The 18,061-nt window shown below is 38.8% G+C and overlaps 1 protein-coding gene and 1 long non-coding RNA gene across 3 annotated transcripts in view; one reads left to right on the forward strand and one right to left on the reverse strand.

Moving 5' to 3' along the window:
• LOC126923997 (uncharacterized) overlaps positions 1-8,119 on the forward strand; it is a 301,345-nt gene extending 293,226 nt beyond the window's left edge. The window contains exons 5-6 of one of the 2 annotated variants that reach the window (XR_007713368.1): positions 7,739-7,921; positions 7,987-8,119. This is a non-coding gene — a long non-coding RNA (uncharacterized LOC126923997). Of the gene's footprint in view, positions 1-2,124; positions 2,927-7,738; positions 7,922-7,986 lie in introns of those variants that run through there. The other variant, XR_007713363.1, reaches the window with a different exon arrangement.
• The window catches only part of LOC126923992 (complexin), a 324,121-nt gene that overhangs the window by 260,007 nt on the left and 46,053 nt on the right, over positions 1-18,061 (reverse strand). The gene's annotated exons all lie outside the window — the stretch shown is intronic.

Genomic DNA, 18,061 nt, shown 5'->3' on the forward strand with positions numbered 1-18,061 from the left:
CTCCATTGCCCCGTATTACAAGAAGAAATCAACGAAGAAGTCGAGGAGATAGAGAAAACGCAAAGAAAAAATCACGAGTGCCCGGTTGCTGGTTGTTATCTCTTCTAGAAAGTTTGAAAACTTAATTATAAAGAGGAAAGAGATACATTAACGATCTTTATTAATGGCGATAATCTCATGGTGTATAAGAAATTGGAAGTTTAATGTGTGTCTACTTATACGTAGACCTTATAGAGAAACTTCAGAGACTGATACACTTTGTAGATCAAATAAATAATTAAACTAATTTTCTCCGTTAGCTCTTTAGAAAATGTGCAACTTTTATTCGCTCTACTTTTTCGTATCTTTTGTCATCTAATATTTGTCTACTATCTGAACTGTTATAGATATATCATAACGTTAGCCTTGTCTGATTCTTAATACCAGGAATTAAAATGAAAATATTGCAATTTTATTAGTTAAAAAATGGGACACACATTTTGAGGTGGCAAATTGAAGATTCTATGAAAGCTACGAAACAAGAGCGCTTATTTATCGGACATATAATAGCGTTGCGTTAAAATCAACTTCTTTATTTAAAAAAAAAAGAGAGAGAGAAAAAGAAAGGAACAGGCACTTCATGGTAGCAAATGAAAAATTTTAACAAAGCTGCGAAACGAGAACAAATATTCACTCGTTGGATATACCATAGCATTGAGCTAACACTTCGTATTAATAACAATATTCTGTTAAAATACCGAAAGGGAAATATAAACAAACCTCGCGAAACTTTGAAACTTACAGAGGCAACGAGAACACAATTTCCCGAGGAAAAAGCGACGTAAGAGATAAACGAAAGAGATAGAACAGCGCGAACGTTAATACGAATACCCGAATTTCTCTGCAGCGTATCTCTCGAGCTCGAAAGGTATGAAGTTACGGCAACACGGAAATATTTTGAACAATGGCAAGTGCGCGCATCGCGCGAAGGGAAAAGCTCGAGCATTAGTCAGACAAGAGGCATTCGTTTCTGAATGAACTGACGCGCGATATTAAGTCGTCCCATATATCAAGCCATTTCAAAGAAATAACAAGGTCTTCGAATGCAAAGAAGGAGGCCAAGAAGTAGATAAATAGACAGGCGTGTACGAAAAGATGAAGAGACTACTGTGAGTTCAATCGAGCGCGCGAATCCTTTGCACGACCCTTCCAGCCGCGATCCTTTAAATCCTCTTCCCCCATCGAGCCTCCCCGCTCGCCAGAGCTTTTCCAGTTTCCCGACGTAAACAGTGCAGGTCTGACTCGCTGAAAAACTGGCCATTTCCGGTCATTCCTTCTCCAAACTCCCTGTTAACCTACATAAAATAACGAAACTGCAACAACTCGATATATATCTCCGTTCGTAAATATTAGGACACCGGCTGGTTTCATATGAAACGCGACGAGTAATCCGAGGTATCGAAAAAACGATCGATCAATCAGCCATTCGATATGTGTAAAAAAAAAAGAGATATTGTTAGATCTATTTGAGAGAATGACAGTAATACAGTAAATTATAATAATCGTGTATTGACGCTCGGATAGATTTTTTAAGTAAATCCTGTCGAAAAGATTGAATTAGACGGAGTATTGCAAGAAATCTACTCAAAATTTGCATCTGATCTATAAAATCGTTTATAACATGCGTGGAACGAAATAGCAAGAAATATGACGAAGTCATATGATTTTCGTAATTGACCATTAAATTTGAAGGATTTTAAGGATTGCGTCAGTGTGGAACAGCAATTTAAAATATCTAGCTCGCCGGAAGGATAGCCACAGTCAAATTCTACCAACGAGCATTGCCAAATTTCCAGCAAACAGTTGGCACATGCACATAAAATAAACCGCCGATTCCTATTTGCGTTTCGAATAATTTTCAACACAGCATACCTTTTGATCTACGCCGTCCCTTTTATAGGTGCAACTCGAAATATACTCGTTTCATAATAATTTTCCAAGGTAATAAGTCTCGTCGGAAGGTCTGTGGTCATATAGTCCGTAATTCCGTAATTAGAAACTTCATCTCCATGGCCGGAGTCCGCCGTGAACGCGGTGCAGGCGCCTGCACGTTTCGCTCATTCTGCCTTTCATTTCTAATTCCAGGGCCCACATGCTGCGGCACAGCTATTTGTCTGTCGGCCGTCAAACGCAGCCTGCAACGTATTGTTTATAATTCGGCAAATGGCGGTTCCGTTCGGGGAGGCAACACGAGATACGCCGGTTGTTCCTGCTGCGAGCGAGAGACGAGACGCTTGCTCAAGACTGTAATCTAAAACCGAGAAGCGCCGGGAGAGACAGGAGACTGCAACCCGAAGACCTTCTTCGAGGATAACCCGCTCCACCGCTCGTGTTCCAAGCGTATAAACACATAGAAACCGCCAGCTCTCGCTCTTCTCCGCCATATTCTGACCGAAAACAAACAACTCTGGGTTTCACGCGTCTACATCAATCGAGATGGAGGAAGTTTCAGGGAAATTGCGTTTCGACGCAGTCGCGGCGTATCGTAAAAGCGGATACGTACTTGCAAGGCCTGCAATTCGCCTGGCATAAAGGATACCGATGCATCTATGAAATTGAAACGCACGAATAGCAGTACGTGTGTTGGATGCTTCGGCCGTCCTGATCATTGAATCAGGATTTCAAGTTGGTTGCGAATGTCGGCAATATGATAACGACAGCGATCCCTTACAGTTACAGTAGTAATGGAATTTTAAAAAGTTCCGTGTTAAACATGCAACACGCGCCACTGTCCTCACTAAAGAAATAAAATAGTCAAACTCGAAGATGGTATCATCCCCCTGGGGATAGCCATCCACATGTTACTTAGCAGTTAAATTAGAAAAATTTACCAAATGTCCAGCTGGACAAATTGTAAAGTACAAGTTAAATAATAATAATAAAAACATGCAACACATTCATAAAAGTTTCACAGGATAAGCGTTTAAATACTTTGCCTCCTTTCTTCTTTTATTACAGCTCGCATTCTTTCCAATTTGCTTCATATACACTACCGTGTCATATATTCTGTGTTCTCATCATTTTACTAAACATTCCGCGTTTTTGTATCCGCACCGAATAGTATAGTCGATGATGAGTTAGCAGACGAATTAACTTGGATTCTCTTTGATGTATTAGTAATAAATTGAATAAATAATTGCTACAGACGCATAATCGTCAAGGTACTTAGTAATAACGACAACAACCAAGAACAATTTGCTATTCGTCTGACGTAATCGATGCGTATACTCGTTCTTCTTCTTACATCAGACAAGACATTTCCTCGTGTAGTTCTAATTCGGTGGCCAGAGAGTGTAGCATAGGTGTCTCCGATAAATAACTGTCGCCCTCGATGAAAAGCCGCTCCAGCGAATTTACATGGAGCTAATTTATATGTACACAAGACTATTGTTCCAGACCCCGTCACTCTGATAAACGTCCGGCTACTGTTTCGAGTATCTCGACACGCTAGAGTTTATCGGGTTTACGATACGGATCGTAATGCATCCTTTATTTTCAGTCGAATACTCGAATAACACTCGTGCAGAATTAACGCGTGGCATCGCAATTATTTGCGCGGTTGATAGAGACAAATCAAGCGAGGAAGCGTTGCGGCGACGAGCACGCGTCATAAAGATCAAAAGTTATTTCAACGGAAGATAAAAATTGACAATGACGAGGAAACTTGCGAGTATGGTTGCTTCCATGACATAGTGACCTCCTAAAAAGCATCCAGTTAGTCGCGCACAGTTCGTATGTATCGCGTTTCACATTGTCAACTTTGTAGTTCAACTCCATCTCGTCTAAAGTTACGTTTTCACAGATTTCGTATACTTTTTATGATACTGTCTCCTGTTTCCATTGCTGGTAGCTCTTTCGCTGTTATAATAAAATTTTCCTTTTTGTTTATCATTAGAGTGCTCTTTTTGGCTTGTTCTCTATTTTTGTTAAGCTCGCATTATTAATTTACTTAGATGCTGAGATCGCTTGTCCGAGATTCCTGACGCTCTACGCTTCTTTATTACTGGGTCGCAAATAATTAATCTATTAAATGGGAAAGATAAGTATACTTGGCGCTGGAAATTCTTCAATATAACAATTCTTTTATTTAGAACTTAACGATCGTTTTACGTTTCATTTTATTTCTGTCAAAAATTAATTATATGATATCTATGTTTGCAATGATTAAAATCAGCATAGTTGGAATTGTGGAGGATTTATTAAATTTTAATTTTGCAATTAAATGGTAACCCAGATACGCTAACATTTTCCTGTGATGTTTTCCGAAATAATTTAATTTTCTGGGCAGTTTGAATTAAAAGGAGAATTCAATTTTTCTATTAACTGGTTTTCAAAAACTGACCGTCCATTTAAACAAATATTGGACAATGTTTAAAAACTCACAAAACAGAATGAAATTCTCCTTTCCTTACAAATATAACGGACGCGTTAAAATTATATATTAATAAGACGACGCGCTTAACAGCTTAATAAAATGCTCGAATATGAAAATTTATGCATTCCTATGCCCAAGGAAAGTTAGTAATCTAATAAAATAAGGATTTAAAATCGTAGTTAGTTGCTAATCGCTACCATTACTCTGTGCATTAGCTCACTGTGTAATGAGAACTCTGACTCATTTCAAACTATCACGAAGCTCATCGAAATTAGTTCAACGAAAATAATATCGAAAGTTATTTGGCTCGGAAAAATGGTAAAGAGAGAGAGAGAGAGAGAGAGAGAGAGAGAGAGAGAGAGAAAATAGGTGGGAAAACTTGATGAAACGCAGTATTATTAGAAAAGTTGAGGCATAGGGTCAACATTTACTGCGGCCACAGCGCGCTCTCCGTTTCGACCATCGATTTCCTCTTTCGAATTTATTTCGGGCTACGGGTCGTCACGAGAGAAGTCAGGTCGAAAAATGTTTCATTCCAATCGAACGCGGGAACTCTTTCCCCTGCAACAAAGTGCACCGTAGTTGTATAAAATTTATTACATTGACACTATCCCTTTGCCTCGGAGCAACTGATAAATTATTTGAAAAGCAAACAGACCGAGTTCTAAAATTTCGAGACCGGAAAACGACGATTGGTTAGGGCAGTTATCCCTTTAAGCATTACGAACGTAAAGGAATTGAAATAAATCTGGAAAATTACAAAATTACTAAAACGTTTAGCCTCTTTAAGATCAAATTTCTGTTTATTTTATAAGAAGAACCGGCCTTTTATTAATTTGTTAAGAATACCAATTAGCAGTAAATATTTGTTCAGCTGATTTTCTAAAGAGGACAATATACATTAAAATTTGACACTTATCGTTTATCCTTTAATCAATCTTGGCATTCGTGTTGCTAGCTTTTTTCACCCAGTTTCCTACCTAATATACCTCATTATACCTACTATTTTACCCTAATATACCTTGATATGTACACAAATTTCAACAATGAATTTGTCAAGATATCATCACAGCCAATGAATAATTGTTTATTCAATTTTCTTTCTGGAAATTTTTACTATCTTGAATCAGTAATTTTCACTGTCCAATCCTTTCATTTCTTTCTAATCCAAATTTCTCTTTCTAATCCTTTCCTTGCCAATCTAAACCAATTATCGCGTTCCTCATACACATCACTAGGTACCTCCTACTCATAAACAGGACGAGTAGTATTAGGTTGTCTGGAAAGTGTCTTTCTTTCGCAAACGTTTTTTACAACAATGCACCTTCATACAAACGTGAAACCAAGTCTGTGAAATGTCACGGTGTCTGTCTCAACAGAACAAAATCGTACGTAATTCGACAAAATAATATAAAACAGAAAACGTTGTCTGTGTCAAAAACGTGTCTGTCTCAACAGAACAAAATCGTACGTAATTCGACAAAATAATATAAAACAGAAAACGTTGTGCGTCTATTATTTCCTCGCAAAACGAATGAAACCTTCCGGACGGCCTCGGAGTTTTGTTGAAAATTGTGGATCTTAGTCACCGAAATAAATGTATGGGAACACACGCATTACATGTAGAAATGATATTAAAATAGTTTCATATTTCTCTAACATGTGATTAACGAGACTTTCATAGATACGTAGATTGCACGCGTCTCGGCACTCCTTTTGTCTCAGCATCTTCTTTTCTACTACGCGTACGGAACAGTTGCATTCTTCTGTTTTACGGGACGTTGCGCACGCACATGCTCATATATATGTGTCACTACTACGCGGCTAATCCAGTGTGGTACACAAAATTACACATATCTCAATAAGTTTCATGGACCTCCGCGTCGTTCGTCGCGACAGGTTTGTCCTGGGCCTCGAGTTTCCGCCAGCACGTTAACGCGAGTTTTAACCCAGTGCAGAAACGACACTGTCCGTGAGCACGACGTTCTCGAACAAAGCTGAATACGACAATGCGAAAGGTCCGCCAGAGCGCAATACACTCACGTGCTCGTTTACGACCCGGGACAATGCAGCCTAAATGCTGCAGCGTCCAGCTGCTTTTAATTTCTTTAGCCGACCGTTGGTCGTCTTAACGCCTCGCCATAATCGCGTCTAAAACAGGAACCGGAAGCGACGACGGATAGAACGGATATATACATAAATATCACTTTATGCTGGAGCAAACGTCGCGCCAGACACTCGCAATTTACGGCAACAAAAATACCAGAGACAGGGAATGGGTGACCAGGGTATGCCAGAGAAGATAGAAAAGCAACGGGAAACGGATGCGACGCGGAAACGAGGAAAAACGTCGATGGATGTTTACGTCGGTTTTAGCAGGCTGACGACGCGGGGAAGCGATCCTCCTCGTTTCTTTTGTCGCGTGGGATGCAAGCAGAACGCGACGTTTCGAACAGGATGAGTAACGAAGCGATATTCGTGCGCGCGTGTACACGGTTACAATAAATGAATGATTTCAGTGAGAAGGACGGTTGTGCATAAATAACAAGCCGATAAGCCGCTTTATGGTGGGAACACCTGACGTTCTCGACGACGACTCGTTCCAAAGTATCCCTCTGGTTCTTTAATGCAGACCGAAATGAACATAGAGGCAAAGAAAATGTATAGGATTATTCTTTTTGGTTATTGTTGGCAGTATAGAGATAGGAATAAATAGGTATTTAAAATAACGCAAAAGGGGTTCATCGAGCTCCCTGGAATCATTAACCTTTTTATAGTTTTTTAATTTTTATATTCTTAAGAAGAGATGTTACTATTTCGAATAACTGGCGAAAAGACTTTTGATGTTTCACGAGTATATAAACAAGTAGTACCGCGCTGCACTTTCTGAATATTTATATTCATGAAAGGAGATATTACTGTCATTTTACTCAACTCATAAAAGGGCTTTTAACGTTTCAAGTAGTATACTAATATAGTAATAGTATTATAATATATAAAATTGAAACGGAGAGTCACGCGTACTGATAACGATTCCTTCGTATTTTCCTCAAACTTGAGATATTTTTGAATATTAAAAAATACGATTCAGTGAAAACGATATGGAGAAGACAACGAAGTTAAATCTTTGAGTGCCCGCTGAAAAAACACGATACGTAGTCTGCCTCTATTTTCCATTCTAGCTGTTTAGCTTTGCACATTTCTATCTCTAGTACAAATTGTTAAACGATTCGTAGATATATATATTTGCGTTTTATACTTAGAAGTAAGTAATCTACTATTATGAAATTCAGAAACGTATAACAACGTTCTTTGGTCTCGCAGAATTTGGAAATCTGTTCTTTGAAATCGCACAGAAGTTCGCGCCTGCTCCGAGCGTTTGTTTTCTACCCACCGATACGAAAACAGGTTACAAAGCAAAACAGTTTGGAAAAAAGGAAGAGAAAACGATGACGAAGAATTTATGCAGAATATAAAGTTGCGACTGTGATCGGGATCCAGCTACACGTATGTAAAGAAATCAGAATAAAACCGAGTTTTCCCAGACCGAGTAAAGTGCGATGTTTGAACAGTTTTCAGAAGTGGCTTTGTGTTTTCTCGAAACGCACACGTTTGTACACAATGTAACTACGATTCGTGGCTTCGCACACGAAAACGATTCCAGAGAACCGGCAACATCCATCTTGAAGGCAGACAAACAATGGAAAAAGATGTTTCTAAAATAATATTTGCGATTCGTTTGAAGAGAAAGAGGGAGAGAGAGAGAAAGGGAGAGAGAGAGAGAGAAAGATCACCAGAATAGTGATCACAGGTAGCATCTCCTGGCTACTAATTAGTCAGACTATACCCCAATTACAGAAGCTCTAGTAGAAGGCAAATTAGAGATGCTGGATAGAAGCGAGATGGACAGTTTGCCAAATATTTGCCGGCCAATAATGATTAGCTTAATTCCACTCGGTCTTCCACGAGCTTGTGCTGTTACGGAGGTTATAACAGGATTTAGTTTCTTCGCCTGAATTTTCTGCACCATGCTGTTTGTGCTAACTACGAACTTAGATGCAGTTGACTCAGCTAATTACGATCGGAAATGTCTCGGTTCTTTCGTTGCTGCTCGTTAAAATAACGCTGCTTTTGAATAATTGTACAGCAAAAAGATGTAAAAAATTGTCTAGCATGTGCTTGGTGTCTATTAGAATCTAATTGCATCTAATAGAAACGAAATAACGATTCTTAAAACTTGTAATAATTTCCTAATAATATTTCACACTTTGTTTTCAGTCTTTCAATACTTACGCTCGTGGGTGTGTCTGTTAAACGAAACGCGACCTCCGCAGCCCGTTAAACGCCCCGAATGAAAAACCGTACAAATCGTTCAGTTTCAGCCGCTTGACACGTGTCTGACACAACGACGAGAACAATCAGCTTAGTTCTGCAGTGCATTCGGCGCGAAAGAGCAGCGCATCGCAAGGCAGATCATTGATCTATCAGAGTGGCTGTCGAAAATCTTGTAAAACAATTACTCGGAAGCAACATTGGCAGAGAAACTCTTCCCATCTTTAACATTCGAAACAGCGAAGATAATCCACAGGGATTATTTGGTTTCGACCGAGCAACGAGGAAAAATCAGTGATACTTTCCCGTAGAAAACGAAAACGATAAAGAAGAATGACTTCGAGCGACAGAGAGGAAACAGGAAAAATTGTAAGAAGAGGACAGAAGAGGGCTAACGGAAAGGATTCTTTCAATTAGTTTGTCGACTCTTGAGATTCCAGTTAATCGACTCTCTTCTCGGACGTCTGCTACTCTAATGATCGTTCACATCGAGAGAGACGTTGGATGGTTTCTCCATTATGCAAGAAGTTGAACGCATCCATATTGATAAGCCAAGTTCTCGGATTCTCCGTAATATGTACTTCAAAAACTATTCGATAAATCTTTACGGTGCGTCCAGACCAAGTCTTGCTCCGCTTTAGCAAAAATTCGGCGATAGAATGCACGTCTGCAGTTTCGATTTGCTAAATTTTACCAACGTCGGGGAAAAACGAGTATTCGCTTGGTCGTACCATTGGATTAAATCTGTAGATTTCATGGAACCAGGAGAATTTTGCAATCTTTCCCTTCTCTTTTACTGTGTTAATATTAGTTTATTATATTATTATATTAATACAAACGGTTTATTGCTACAAACAACTGTTAATTACGCTACTACTCCGTGACAGATTGTTATAGCGGCTAACACTCTAACGTGAAAAAGATGTGTAGATTTCGAGGCGAAAAGAAGTTTGGTCGAACATGTTGAATCCGATGAAAACTTAATAAGCCAGCCAATGTACGCGAAATGCTGCACGACGATGTTGAGGAGAACGCGATTGCTGGGCAAACACGCCAGGAATTTTCCGGGAAATAATTGCCAGGCTCGATGGTTGCGAAACTTGGTTGATCTTTAACCGAGGCTGCAAGTTGGCCGAGACGATGGAATTCACGGAGAAGAATCGTCGGTGGGCAGATGGGAAAATTAGCGGTGGATAACGTGGCGTACGTTTGAAAGGTGATCAAAATTTCGGATCGTTGGGAACGATGGAACACGAGGAGCGTGCTCGAAACTCGGTGTAATTAAAGGAACGCCGATGGTCAGCTCTTGAAAAGTTTCCGCGGTCCCTTTACCCACTTCAGCCGCTGACAATGAGTAACGAGTTTCGGGCCATTAGAGAAAATGGAAGACGAAATAACTAGCCGGACATGGTTCCACCTTAAAAACTCGACGAAGAACGGAAAGCCAGTTGGCCTCTGCCTTTCGAATTTCGCCGAACGTTTCCGACGAATGCACTTTGCCGATGAGGATACGATTGCACGCATCGGTTACTCGAAAAATTCCTTTCAGCTCCATTTTGCTCCGTAGAGGAGGAGAGACCACTTGCACCATGGAAAAAATTAATCGGCAAAAGTGTCGCGGGATTTGAAGAATATCTGGGTCACCTTTTCAGACAGATGAGAGAGAACGAAATGGATCAAAGAGCCAACTATAGGGGAAAGAATTTACATAAATGCTTAAGTGGCTGCCGTTCACAAAGAGGAAGAGAGGAGAGCAGTATCTTAAGAAGTTCGGCCCCAGAAAACGAAGAAACTTGAAGTTTCTGTAATGAGCTCAAAATTTTTCCCTCCTCCCCTTCCCTATCTAGTCGAGTTTGCGAGCCTCTTATCGACCGAATCGCGGCGCTCCTTTGCTTTGACAAACGTCGTCCGAGAAAGTTCGACGATAAGAAAAACTAAGATGAACTCGTAGAATACGGGATTACTTTTTAATCGTTTCGGGCTCGAGTCCCGAATTAATAAAAAAAGGGGGAGGGGGAGTGGAAAGATGAAGAGAAAAGAAAGAAGAGAATGGCAGATGACTTTAACCGGGAAGAAAGTTTCTGGTTGTGTCGGTGACGTCTCGCGCACGTCCACGTTTCTTCGGAGAAGTTAAAAAGTTAAACCGTGACTCGATGGATGCAACGAGCCATCGATATCGATTGGACCTGAGCACCGATTAATGAATATCGACATCCCAGCTTCCCCAGTTTTCTCCAAGTCTCTTCGAATTAATTATAAACAGTACAGGTTAAGAATTCAGTAACTGAGATTGCCCTAAATTGCTATTTATAAGTGTTGCTTCTGGTCTGGCGTTGGTCGATTTAATTTTGATAAAACAATCACAATAGACCCAATTATTTATACGATTTTACCTTTCTAAACGATGCAGGATATCGAAGTTATCTGACAGAAAGGATATCCTATTAAATATTAATTTTACTAAAATAGAAACTCTTCTAGACCGTAACGATAATTTGTTAATATAGAAGTGTGCAAATAATTATCAGAATTCGTAGCTTTCTCAGGTTTCTTTTAGAATTTTCCTATCACAGAATTTTAACTATGTATTTTTAATAAATAGAAAACCGTCGAAGATTACTCTTTGACACTCACTGTAGGTTAATTTGAGCGACGAGGAATACAACGATCATCAAACTTAATCAAACACATTCTACAATCTGTGGTAGTAAAAAAATATCCATTTTTCGCAGAGGGGAATTTCGTGATTTTCATTCGCGCGTAATTCTGACGTCTCGTGACTGTCAACGTGCTCCCTAAATATAAGCTAATGGCCACAAAATATGTGGAAGAAAAGCGACGATTATAATACGATCGCGTGCGAAAGAAACTTACTTCTCCTTGAGAACGATTAAACCTATCGTGATCGTCGAATTTTTCTTTTCCAACCTGGCTCTTTTATTTTATCAATAAAAAGGTGTTTAGAATATATTTGAATAACATTGAATATAGAATACAATGGCGTCAATAAAATTTTGTTCAAACCTATGAAAGAACACAGCTGACTAAACGCGATTAAGTCTCTTTTGCATACAAGTTTACCAAGTAATGATATTAACGAATTTTCAAGTTACGTATTATAGATTATAGACTTTTATAAGCTTGTTAGATACTCTAAAGTCAAACAGAATAATCAAACGACAAGTATTTTCTGAAACTTGTTTATAAAACTTTGGCCGTTTAATGATTGGCTTATAAAATTGTTACGCCATTAATCCGATAATACAAGAAGGACCAGATAGTCGATTTTCTCATCAAACTTCTATAAACATCGATTAATGTAGATTACAGAGAATCATACCGCGGAAAACGAGCAAAACGAAGTAAATCTTAATTTGACCCAGTTTATACGATAGCTGTCAACCGGGCAATGATTAACGAGTTTGTTACGTCGAATTAACATTTTTTTAATCCCGATAGGTTCGACCGGCTGATTATTGACGGTACAAATCCGATCAATTAATTGCCACTGGGTCGCATCGTAGAGTTTGTAACGTTACAAATTACATGGAGATGTTTGATCGCGATTTTCGCAATTCATCGTCCGCGTACACGCGTGGATTCTCCACGTACGAACCTAATTCATTTAAGGCAGCCGGCAAGAGGCATCATTTTTCATAGATTCGTGACTTTGCCCCGTAGAAAGGAGACAGTTCATTTATCTTAGCTGGGTAAAAAGACATTCTTCGGTAATCTACACATCGTTTCTTCCCTCCCACAACACCATATTGCCTCGCGAGCGCGTTACATAATTTTTTCATTCATTATCAGTCGCGTATCGCGGTCGTATAAAGTCGCGCGCGCGTTAACACATTCATCGGCGAGCGTATTTTCATGGAGCTTGCACCCGCGCCTCTTATGTCACCACTTTTTACAAGCGTCACGGAATACAAAAGCAAAAAATAGGAACGCACGATAAACCAGACGACTATGCAAAAGACGTTACGAAGAGTGTGTGTAAGAATTTGGCGGAGAATTTGCAAAACTCCTGCGAAAGAGATAACCACGTTCCGTGGACATTGCGTAATTTACCACTTACTTGCCATAAGTTAATACGGTTTATCTCGATACGTCTATGTTAACAATATTTTCTTCATTTTCACTAATAAAAATGTTACATTGTCTACCGATGCAACTTGTTTATTACGCTTTCTCAGTATGATTAAAAAATAATAACGATATCGGCAATGTGTAAGTAATTACGTGGTATACTTTAGAACATTTATCGCGTGTTGGTGACCGGTGAAAGGCGTGGCGTAAACAGAAAGCTCAGTGACGGTGAATGCATTAACCCTTTCGCTGTTAAATCCGTACATCGTACGATCGACAAACATAAACTATTGAAACTTATAATTGCTATGTCGAACAATTATGTATTAGCTGTTTTAAGATCGATTATACGATCTACTATGAAATCGACACTGTAAACATAGATGAATGAGAACACATGAAACAATAGTTTTAAGAAAATTTGTTACACAGCGAAAGTTGTTTTTAGAAAGAGTTAACGAAGGAGAACTAACGTGTGCTGTCGCGTCGGTGCGATGTGGCCAACTGATATTCCATTCCAACGTGTATGATACGAGCTCGTTAGGGAACGAACTCATTACTTTTTCGAGTAGCAGCTGAGTTTTTGGCCGCACAGCTTGCCTCGCGCCAAATTGACCGTGTTTTAGTGAGAATTTTCCAGATTTTCCAAGCCGTGGAAGGTTTCGATTTTGTCTGGTGCAAGCCACAAAAATTTCAAAACTCGTTTCGCGCAACATCTACGAGTATCGTAAATATTCCATAGGATCGGGCGTGTAACAACATCGAAAACCATGCGAACGACAGAATTCGATTGCAGAGCTCGTAAATTAACGATAACGCCCGGACAATGGTCGTGCATTGTTCCAACAAAACTCTTCGAACGAAAATAAAAAAAATAGTACCGTCCTTTCTACTGAAATAATAAAATTTCTCTAAAAAGCTCCAGGACTGGCGAAACAAATTTTACTGTTGCAGGAGATCGAGTAATACTTTGTAAACGTTGCTTTCTTTTTTCATTTGATTTCGTAAAAATACGTCCGACATATAGCGGCTAAATCATCGGATTGACTTTTATATTTAGTGATTTTTCTTGCAAGCCTTTGAAACTAGAAATTAGTTGCTTGGAAAGTTATACAACATACTTTGTATCGTTTGGAGACTCATCGTTGTAAAATATCGTGATAACTGCACTGTACCTGTAACAAACAGAGATTTATATTTTAATATTTTTACTGCAATATAATGAAAAAGGTTATGTACAAAGAGCCACGTTTAATAAATTCAGACTAATCATGAATAATGAATTCTATTGAGTCATTCGATGAGTTTCTGCCAATTTTCATGCGTAACTCCTCTCCCACACACACAAATACACATATACTATATAATTACTTATCACTGTTATAACAAGTACTTTTAATTAATTGTAAAATTTACTCGAAACCATCAAATAATTACGAAATTATTTCTGCTATCTCGATTTTAATTTTTATTCGTATTTACACGAACAACATGAAAATTGTTTCCCTTCCTTTTCGCTTTTGCCACAAGCTTCGAACAGTTTCACTTGATAAGGTACACGTATCGCTCTTCCAAACGTATGAGCACAAAGTATATTTCACGAACGCGTTAAGTACATACGTATATACGATCCTATACAGATTTTATATTCTTATCTAAGGAAAAACTACATATATGCAAAGGAGATGCACGTTCAGTAAGACCAAACGAATCGCGAATAACAACTAGATTTCGTAGGCAAACGAGTCGATGGCCGGTATCGATTAGATCGTATTAGAAGAGACAACACACCGGTAGACATTAACATCTTCGGGGCTCCGGTAGCCTGCAAGTACTTTCCCATAGCAATTTTACGAAGCAGTTAACACCGCTAACAAGTTATCAGAGTGAGATTGAAGGAAGATAGCCCGAGTAACCCGAACACTTCGCCGTCGATATAAACTCACTCCAGTTTGATCGGCTTACGGAACTCAGCCCGCGGCTACTTCAGCTTATCGACGTGGATGCTACCACGTATAGAGAGGTCTTCAATTTTACCGCCTCTATATTGTCTCTATATAAGCGGGGCTATCTTCGCGGAAACTTGGGAAGCGGTAAAATTTGCGAAGCAACTTTATCGGGAAACATCGTCTGAAGACCGATGCCGAAAGTGCCGCACTTTCACACGTTCGACGAGACTTCTGTGAAAATGTGTGACCGAACGTAAAGAAGGTTCGGGCGAATAGATATCGTAAAGGACTATATAAACTGGCAAATGTAAAACGAGAAATTTGTTGCTATTGGAAATGTAACGACGAGTTTCGTATTCTTCCGAGTAAGGCTAAGCCTGGTATCCTGGATTTTCTCTCGTAATAATATGCGAGGCAAGCTTAAATGCGAGAATGTATACGGAGATGTTTCCCCAGGTTGTTCCAGAATCCTGACGAATGGCGAGAATATATAGAGAATCATTGGTGTTTGTACGCGCGATCACGTGGATGTAAAACACGTATGAAGCGAGCTTGCGAAAGAAATCAATTTTTATTCATTTCGTCGATGTATAAAGAGAAGAAGGATTCTTTAAGGATCGTTATCAATTATGTGTGATTACACGGATGTAAAACACGTATCGTCCAGCGAAATGTTCACTTACTTCGTTAATGAATAACAAGAGAAAAGATTGTTTAAAAATCGTTATTACTAATATTAAGAAATCGAAACCCAGACTCAGTTGGATATCTCTTGTCTCATTTTAGTCTCATTGTTAAAAAAATTCTTCATTTCTCCATTTCTATCAAACAGATCCAAATGCGCGTGTTGAAGCATTCGCAAATACGAACATTGATAAGAGAAGGAAGAATAAAGTCGATATTCGTCACAATTGCGTACAACAATTTACACAATCGGTCTGCGAAACTCGAATCATGGTTGAAACAGCTAAATTATGCATAGAGATGTGGCAACGAAATACGATGTAAATTTAAAAGATGGGAACGACTGGTGTTTCCATGCGGGTATTCATAACAATTCACCGTCGAGATAAATCGCTACGGGCGAAAGTCACGTTCTTCCCACGGACCGAGTGCTTCCACTAAAAATTCCATCGCGAATCTTGGGCTATCACCTCTAAAACTTCATTAAACGTTTATCAACCTAATGGCCCCGCCAGCCGTGAAATAGTTCCGCTGATTTTTAAACCATCCCATCCGGCTGACCCAGAAAGACATCACGCTCCTTCTATCTCTCAACTGAGAGTATTGAAACATTCAGACACTCAACAGCTGACGTAGGAACGATATTTTCATGGAATATATCCAGTTTAATGGCAAATTGCGATTCCCATCGAATGGATATCTTGGAACACTCTATCGTTACAAAGTACACAGAATAAAATTCGAGATTCATGAAAGAACTTTTGGCGAACGTTGAATGGACGTCACAAATATCGACGTTCGACTGAAAATCCGCTATGCTGGAAGAAAACGCGTCGAGTTGAGTTTCTGAACGATTCGTCCTGTTTCTTAACACGTTCGTCGCGATTCTGATTTTCATTAGCTACGATGTTGAACGCTAACGAACAATTCTCATACGCTAGATGCTTTTATATCGTAAAATTTAAAATGTGTATTTCATACGAATTACTGTGAAATATTTTATCGCAATTTCGAGCTTTCTGGTTCATGTCCTGCATTCAAATCGGTACCGCAAACATAATCCAAAAGTACACCGGTGTTCATAAATATTAAAACAGTTACAAGTCTGCTATGAAATATCTGATTGTTACACACGTAATTATTAAGCACGTAATATTTCGTTGTTAATGAAACAATTATGAGAAACCTGTACAAAAGCGAGTACTTAAGGTTCTGCATCTATAACATTTTCGTTTATGAAACAAATTGTATCATCAAAATTGCATTCATTGGATGCCTTCATAATGAACATAGAATAACAAAAATAACTACCATCTAAATTTTCATATTAAGCGCATTAATCAATTAATTGTCTCCTGAATAATTTGTATCGTATAATTTTTATTCCGACGTTCTACTTCACAATCCAAGATACCAAACCGGTCCTAATAAAATCCTTAAAAATTTAATTTTATAATTTCGTAGCGCTTTATCAAGTTTATCCTATTTCGTTAGAAACATCCCTGTTACTTACGAACAAGACTGTGGATCTGAATCTTACGCAACGGATGTGTTAAGGGGAATAAGACATTTTTCGACCGGACAGACGCTTTTAGCTTCCTCCGCACATTAAAAATAATTTCAGTGTTTCGTTTGAAGCGTTAACTGCCATAGCTGGTCCCCAAGCAATCTGGTTGTTATTCTTGGTCTTTGGAAAGCTTCTGTCCCTTAATTCTTGATATCCTTCTTCCGAGTCTCTGGAGGCGATTCATCGTTCGTAATCACCGCCGACTTTATCACCCACGTGCTCATTATCTTGCGTCACGCTTTAATAACTATCGAAATATAAAATTGTCCCTGGAGCAAAGCACGTTGCTGGAGGAATTATCAAGGACGCGCGTTGGCTGTTGCTATCATTTTATATTTGCTCGGAATGTACGAAGGAGCAATGCTTTGTAAGGATTTTATCTTCGTTAACAGCTTCGTCTACAGCTTCCGTCTGTAACGCGCAACCATTACTCTTCATCTATTTTGTATTTTTTCATCATCTACCGACCGAAATGCTCTGAATGTTTCACATTCTACGTTAAATTAACGCGTTCCTCGCCAAGATCGTTCGATGGAACTTCAATTTTTACGGCACGCGTGTTTCACGGTTGTACAAAATTAATTTATAAAAGTATCATGTCGTAACATATGGAAGGTTCAATTTTCAAGTGTTCATACTTTATTGAATATAGAAAAAATTCATTTGTTTATTTTCGTACTGTAAAGAGAATATCATAACATTACCTTCTGTAAGAATTGAAAACCTAGCTTGCAGCGAAAAAATGTACGATCATTTGCCCGCTAGAATTAAGAAACATTTTCCTTTAATAACTATACATGGAATCATCAAAGTATATTTATCAATTTACTAATTTTATAACCTTTTGAATTGTTCTATCCTCTGAAACAATTCCCTGAAACGGTTATTATTTCTTCGTAGTATAATCTATGAATTTCCTCGTTCCTCTATACACGCAATATCTAGAAAATTTACACGAGTCACAATTATTCCAGGATATCCATGACAGGAAAGAAGATATTTTTTTTAGCATAAAATTCGAGCTTA

The sequence above is a fragment of the Bombus affinis genome, chromosome 14 (genome assembly GCF_024516045.1).
Source record: "Bombus affinis isolate iyBomAffi1 chromosome 14, iyBomAffi1.2, whole genome shotgun sequence".
Taxonomy (NCBI): Eukaryota; Metazoa; Arthropoda; class Insecta; order Hymenoptera; family Apidae; genus Bombus; species Bombus affinis.